General features: G+C 49.2%; 1 protein-coding gene across 3 annotated transcripts in view; it reads left to right on the top strand.

Moving 5' to 3' along the window:
• The first annotated feature begins 244 nt into the window (after nt 1-244).
• Syndig1l (synapse differentiation inducing 1 like) overlaps nt 245-7735 on the top strand; it is a 20873-nt gene continuing 13382 nt past the window's right edge. For 2 of the 3 annotated variants that reach the window (XM_029484333.1, XM_021179197.2), the window contains exon 1: nt 376-553. The gene's annotated coding sequence lies outside the window, so the exon portion shown is untranslated. Of the gene's footprint in view, nt 554-7735 lie in introns of all 3 variants that reach the window. The other variant, XM_021179198.2, reaches the window with a different exon arrangement.

Here is a 7735-nt window from a genome sequence, read left to right as displayed (position 1 = left end):
TCTGGGGTGCGCGAGAGGAGGCAGGGGAGAAAAGCTGGAGAAGAGGGTTTGGCTCCAGGAAGCAGAAAAGCCGGTTCCAGCTGCGCGCCCCTCGCGCCGCCGCCGCCTCCTCCGGGCTCCCCGACTTCCCGCCCCGCCCCGCCCCGCCCCTCCCCTCCGGGGAGCTGGGTCCGGAGTGCCTAGTGGGCTGATTCTGGAGCGTGGAAGGGAGCACGGAGGCGAGAGGCAGGCGGTGGCGGCGGGAGGCGGGGACCCTCCTCGCCGCTCCCCCAAGTCGGCGCGGAGCCGCCTCGGGCCGGGCTGAGAGCTGAGCGCGGCGGAGCCGGGATGCGGGGCTCCCGGGACCGTGTGGGGCGCGCGGGGCGGCGGCGGGCGAGCGGGAGCTGTCCACGGTGCTGAAGCAGCGGCGGCGACAGCGGCAGGGACGCGGGCCGGGAGCAGGGAGCTCTCCTGGAAGCTTCACCGCGGCCGCGAGGCGGGGATGCCGTTGCTCGCCGGCCCATGCCCGGTCCCCAAGCCCCGCGAGGAGGCGGGACGGTCCGCAGAGCGACAGGTAAGGAGCCGTCTGGGGGCGCAGCGGGAGCGCAGAGCTAGGCACCGAGTGACCTGGGGAATGCTGGGGGAGCCTAGCAGTGCTGAAGCGCCAACCCTACAGGTCCTCGCACTCCTTCAGAGCTTTAGCCAGGTCCAGCCCCACTCTTCACCTCCTTGTTGGGTGACTCTAGGAGAGACTTGAGGCATCCAGACTGTGATGGGTACCTGGGCACCTTGACCCTGTACCTCCAGGCCTTGGCCCTGACCTGAGACAGCTCTGAGACACCTTGCCTACTGATTACAGGAACATTGATGTGAGTCTCCCAGACTCCCTAGTATCAGTCTCCACTAAGATTCCATGACATTGGTCAAATCTGAGTGGATTTCACTCAGCTATTCCCTCCCATACAAGCCTGGTCACCAGAGTGACTGGAGAAGCTGTGATCTCTTTGCTCTTGGGTTTCTTTGCCCTGGAATAGCCCTTGGGACAGGGAAATGGGGGCAGGGGGTGGCTATCTCCTCAGGACTGGTTAATACATTTCTCTGGGGGGAAGGAAAAGGTGACAGAGGCTCCTCAGCTTTATCCGTGACCCTCTTCCTATGAAAAGGGGCTGGGTTTGCATCACACTGCTTGGTTTGGGAAGACAACATAGTGGACCCAGATCTGGTTTTCTATTATATGCCTGAGTGCTGATGACCTCGACAGAGCTTCCATTTGGTTCTCTCTCTCTCTCTCTCTCTCTCTCTCTCTCTCTCTCTCTCTCTGGCAAGAGTATGTAGCATGAGCTCATTCAGGCCTGCAAAGTGCTTCCAGTTCTTCAGCGCAGAGTTCTGTGAGTGGCAGAATGGACCCATGAAAATAAAACTGCGTAGAGGTAGACTAGTTCACTGCTGTGGCTGACCACGGTCTTCAGACTGGCTCCTCGGCACCCTCCCACCCAGCTCAATTCTGCACCCTTGGAGGTCAAAAGGCTCTGGTTGGCAGCTTCTAATTCCTGGCATCAGTCTCCTCATCCCTAAGATGAGGATAAGAACCCTGGGCATCTGCCCACCTCAGGAAACTGTCCTGAGATGCCAGGAGAGACGTCTCCCCACAGTGAGTTCCTCTCACTGCCCCGGTCCCCTAGTTGGGCCTGCTAACAATGATCTGCTCACTGCCGCCCTTAACCCCTATTCTGCAGTCCAGCCTTGGCTGCTCCTGCCTGCAGCCTCTAAGGAGTCCCAGAAACAGTGAAGTCCAACTCATAAATCTCCAGGAAATAAGAGGATTTCCTGCCCCCTTCCTCCATCAACACCTATAGGAGATAATATAGGGCGAGAGTCTGACTCATAGTTTTTGTTTTTATGTTTCTCCAAGAATCGCAGATCTAGGGAAAATAGCCCCTTGGAGCAGGGATTGTGTTGTTTTAGGCTCTGTGCTTCCTTCTACCCCCTCCCCCCCACCGCACCTGGAACCTAGGAAGGACTCGGTAATTGGCTGGAAAACACAGGGATGAACTGTGACAATGTATCAGTCAACGTGTTTGACTGGAAATCAGGGGCCCTCGGTGTGGTTACAGATCTGCCTGACTGTCTTGGGCAGGTAGGTGCCTTCCCTTCTGTTTTCTCATCCGTAACAGGAGAGGCTGGAAAAAGATGAGCCCTAAGACTCCCAGGGCCTCGTGTTCTCTGGAGCTCTCCCAGGCTGGCCCAAACCACAAACTTCTAAGTTTGTTCTCCTCCTCAGATACAGGGTGCCACTTCCATTAACCTGACCTGACAAGTAAGTTAACACCTTTCTGGGATGAAGTGGACTTTATGAATGGAGTGGAAGAAAGCTAGAAGAAGCAGGAAAGGCCACTTAAAACACTTGGCAGTCCTGTTTTCCTTATTTCTCAAGGAAAAGTACAGTGTATATGGAGTGACCAAGGTGGTAGTACCTTAGCCTCCAAGCCAAGAGGCCAAGAACTACCCCACCAAAGAATAGTGGGCCCTGTCTTCCCAGAATCCCTGCCTCGCTTAAATCTCCTTCCAAGGAAGACTAGAAGATGGTTAGGAAAGATCCATCCCTGTGGAGAGAATTCAATTTTATTTTTTACAATAAATAAATAAATAAATAAATAAATAGAATGAGCGTCTCTTACAATCATTTTCCCTCAACTGTGGAAGGCACAGCCAACACTCAGAAAACCCTTAGCTAATTGGCACTCGGCTAGAGCTGACTAAGCCCTGCCAGTGACCTCTCTTACTTCCCCTGAGTGCCCAGCCAGGGTGGGGGCTGGTCCCTCCCCCACGTCAGCGCTTTCTGGCTCCCAGCTGTCGGTGCGGTGCGGTGCAGCACTGGCAAGAATCAGCTCTCTGGAGTTAATGGACAGTCACTAACCCCCATAACAAAGTGGCAGCGGCAGGAGAAACCGCAGGCTAGGAAAGGGGCTTTATTTTCTCCAGGATTGGTCTGTGGGAGAACTCTAGCCTGCTACTGGGCAGAGCAAAATGCAGTGTCCCTCCATCTCCAGATGTGTGGGTATCCACACCTACGCCAGGGCCTGCAGGGTTCAGGCTTCCTGTAGTCACCCAGGCAGATACCATCTTCTTCCTCTTCCAGCCAGGGAAAGCTATCCATCAGTGGTTCCTGTGCCCCACTTCTGCCCCCTCCTTCCCTTCCCCCTCGAGGGAAGACAGGAGTTAGCAATGGTATATTTTTGTGTGTGTGTGACCTTATTTATGTAGGATAGGGGTGAGAAAGAGTAAATGAAACATGGTTGTTAATAGGGTATATAGGGCTGGACAGATAGCCCAGTGGTTAAAAGCATATCCTGGTCTTTCAGAGGACCCAGCCCCCGTTCCCAACACCCACATGACAAATCACAACTGTCTCTAATTCCAGTTCCAGGAGACCTGAGGCACACATTCATGCGGGCAAAACATATACACATAAAATAAAACATAAACATTATTTTTTTTAAATAAAAGAAATAGAGTATACAGAGTCGAGCAGGGCGGTGCACCTGTAACCGCAACACTTGGAAGACTGAGGCAGGAGGATCAGAAACTTGAGGCCCATCTGGGTTACATAGTGAATTCCAGGCCAGCCTGAGCTGCATAACAAGACTCTGTCTCACGGCGGGTGGGGGGGAGGAAGAAAAGAAATTGTGTGTGTGTGTGTGTGTGTGTGTAGAAGAAAAGCTGAGACACTGACATACATGCAAATCTCTTCTCTATGACATTCAAACAGTGTCAGAGTCAAAGAACGTCTGCAGACGTGGACATTATTAATCACCTTCAGATCCAAAGGCCAGTTCATCTATGGGTCCCAGAAAGGTGAGACAGAGAAGGAGCAGGCTTCGTTCAGGGAAGCAGTAACATCCGAATTCATGAAACGTGCCTTTCCTAGTCTTTGTCCTCGCTCACATGTCCGGCTGGCATCCTACACAGGGTCCCCCATGGACAGCTGGGAGCAATAAAGACTTGACCAGACCCATTTTTTATATGAATGAGTCTCACCTCCTATTTTCTTTCTCCTATACCGACGGCCACCTTCACCCCAAATCCCTACTCGCACCCCTCATTAACCAAGTAGGGTGTGAGAGTATTACGTTGTCGTTATCTCCCATTGTTAACACACCATTTGCTTCTAAGTCAGTGGTTCTCAGCCTTCCTAACGCTGCCGCCTTTTAATACAGTCCCTCATGTAGTGGTGACACACACCCCCCCATCATGGAATTGCTACTTCATACCTGTAATTTTACTACTTAATTTAACTACTGTTATGAACCATAATGTAAACATGTGTTATATAATGGTCTTAGGCGACCTTTGTGAAAGGGTTGTCTGAGCCCCAGGGGGTTGAGGCCCACAGGTTGAGAACAGTTGTTGTAAGTGGTTTCAAGTGAGCTCTGTCTTTGGAGAGATGGGTTGTTTCATCAAGAGTGAAGATTTGATTTATTTCCACCTGAAAATGGAATCATTTGAGTAGTTGGCACTACCACAATCTTCCCGACAGTTTTCACCCTTGTCGGCTGCAAGGCATGTAGGGAGGGAATAATAGCTTTGCCCACGGGAGCCCTGGGTGCTAGATCGATTCTCCCTGGTAGGCAGCAACTAAGACACTTCTCAAAGAAGCAGAAAAACACCCAAGCTACTTTATTCGTCCCTCTTCTGTCCTCTCCTTTCTAGTCCTTCCCTCTGCTCTTTTCTCTCCAAAGTCCGTGGATGGCTCTCAGAGCTCGCCGGCCCAGACCACCACCCGGCCTCCCATTTCATACAGCTGATAACAGGCAGAGTTCTATCCTTCCATCCCAAGACGCTTTCAGATCAGACTCACCGACTTCTCTCCACCCTGTTTCTCCAGTGTCGGGTCTAAGAGTTCTTCACAGTCTAAATATTATGAGTTTTCTCAGGAAACATTTTCTTCTACATCTTTCTTTTTTTGTTGTTATGGTTGTTTTGTTTTTGTTTTCTTAGACAGGATTTCTCTGTGTAACCCTGGCTGTCCTGAATCTCAGAGATCCCCCTCGCCTCTGCCTCTGGAGTGCTGGGATTACAGGCGTTCACCACCTCCACCTGGATCCTTTTTTTCTTTCTTTTTGTTGTTTTTTAACTGAGTCTGTAATGATCACATCACAGTGTTCCCACTGCATTGCTTCCTCGGGTTGGTTTTTTTTTTCCTTCCTTCTCTAGTCTTTCCTGTGTCTTTCTCAGCATCATGTTATTCGAACATCAGACCTAATATTCTCTGCCACATCTCAGTTTTATTACATATGTGCCATATTTTTGTCTTTTTGCTCTGTCTTGGGGAATTCCATTAACATTATCCTTTAAGATAATGGTCGTTCCATTACCCAGTCTCTCCGCTGCGTTTCCCAAAAATTCAGAGAATTACTTTGTTTCAAAACCTTAGATGTTTGTGAAGTGCTCCTTCTTCATAGCAGTCTCTTGCTGCCTTAGAGACGCTATGTGCTCATCTCTCTGAGAATAGGGATTCTTAAAAACTGTGAGACTCCTTTCTGGAATTCGAATGATTCTGGAATCTTCTTTGGTCATTCTATGTTCATTAAATCATCCTCTTTTACTTTCTTGTAGTTGTTTTTCTTTATCTTTTTTGGTGCATCTTATGAACATAGATTTGGCTTTCCCCTGAAGTACAGTTTGTTTTTTCCATAGGCAGCTCTGGTGACTGGGAGCTGCCCTTACCTCTGGTGTTGGGGCTGCAGAATTCCAAAGGCTTCTTCATCAAGGATAATCTGCAGGCCGGGTGGTGGTGGCACACACCTTTAATCCCAGCACCCGGGAGGCAGAGGCAGGTGGATTTCTGAGTTCGAGGCCAGCCTGGTCTACAAAGTGAGTTCCAGGACAACCAGGGCTACACAGAGAAACCCTGTCTTGAAAAAGAAAAAGAAAAGAAAAAAGAAAAAAAAAGGATAATCTGCTCTTTATCTATTGGAGAATTTTTTTTTTCTGAGATGTCATTCTGTTTTGGTTTTGTTCTTATTTTCTTCTTTTTGAGACACGGCCTCACTTTGTAGCCCTGAGTGGCCTTGAAACGGCAGTGCTCTGCCTCACTCTACTTCCCGATTAGAGGTGTGTCCCACTGCACCTAACTATTTTATTATTCTCAAGTCACACATCTTGCTATTTGGATCAGCTTCTGTGTGTGTGTATGTGTGTGTGTATGTGTGTGTGTACATGTGCATGCTCATGATGTGTCATGCGTGTGCATACAAGTGTGTTAGGGTATGCACAAAAGTATGCTGAGGCCAGAAGGCCAGAAGTTAGCAAGTTGATAGTGGCCATCCTCCTCAGTTCATCTCCACATTATTTTTGTAACAAGTTATCTCACCGACCCTGGTGTTCACTGGCTAGGCTGAGCTGCCTTCCACTGAGCTCTTGGGCCCTGTCTATCCCTTAGTACTAAGGCTGCAGGCATGCCACTAAGAGGCTCTGCTCTTTATGTGGGTATTAGGGGTCTGAACTCAGGTCCTTATGCACGAACAGCAAGCATGTGACTGGGCTATCTCTCCAGGCCATAAAGCTGAAGAAGAAACAGAACTAGCTTTTATTCCCAGCTGCCCTTTCAAACCAGGAGCATTCACATTGTTTCTCACACCAGTCTTTACCTGGCCAGAAATCTGAAGCTATTCTGGACTCCATCCTCTCTCTCTCTCTCTCTCTCCTAACTAACCACAACCCTACCTAGTTCTCCCATCTCTTCTCTCTTGAGATATGACTTCCTCTCCCTTCGCTCTGCCCCATCACGCCCTCACCTCGCCCCCTCCCTCCCTTTCCATTAACATGTTATGATGGTCAGTGTGGACCTCCTTGCCATTCCATGTCTGGAGCTTTGGAGTCCCTCTCTTCTAGATCTTTATTAAATGACTGATGGGTTATTATGAACTGTAATCCCACTGTGTGGTGGAGTGTGGGAAATTATTCCCTCTTATCTATGTTTGGTACCCATCATCCAACTCACCCCTATCCTTCCCAGCTTCTAATACCTCACAATTCTGCATTCAGATCAACTATCTTTAAGCTACCATCTATGAGATAATACATGCAGTATTTGGGTTTTTTTGGTCTTTCTTTCATACCTTATTTTATTTAACATGATTGCAGGCATGAGCTACCACACTTAGCTATTAGCATATTCTCTTTCTGTATTCTCTATTGGTTGATTCCATATCTTATTTATTTTGACTGAAATCAAAACTATAATAATAGTCAGACCCCCCACCCTCTCCCTAAGCAAGGGCCCACTATAAGCCTTTCCTAGTTCCCACCATCTCAGAATGGAGCTCCCTTGCCCTCAGTGTGCAGCTGCCCAGCTTCCTCTCTTCCATATAAACCTTGTGTTTGCTCCTCTGTACTGTACACCCCTCCCCACAGCAGGTGCTACTTCCTGTCTATTTTTGGATCCTGAGAAGTGACCTGAAGTAACTGCCCAAGACGACATGTTTATTGTGCAGAGCTGAGTGTGTCTGTGGCAGGTGCATGCCCTCTATCCCAGGTCCTAGAAAGCATTTTCTTTTCATTTAAAATTTTTTTTTGCCTGTGTGTATGTTTGTGTAACACTTGTGTGCCTTGTTCCCATGGAGGCCAGAAGAAGGCATCAGAGCCTCTGAACCTAAAATTATAGACTGATACACTGTTGTGAGCCTTCCAGAAAAGCCTTCTCTCTCTCTCTCTCTCTCTCTCTCTCTCTCTCTCTCTCTCTCTCTCTCTCTCT

The sequence above is a fragment of the Mus caroli genome, chromosome 12, assembly GCF_900094665.2.
Source record: "Mus caroli chromosome 12, CAROLI_EIJ_v1.1, whole genome shotgun sequence".
NCBI classification, from domain to species: Eukaryota; Metazoa; Chordata; class Mammalia; order Rodentia; family Muridae; genus Mus; species Mus caroli.
Note: the sequence above shows the minus strand (reverse complement) of the source record. Positions and strands in the feature narration are given on the sequence as shown.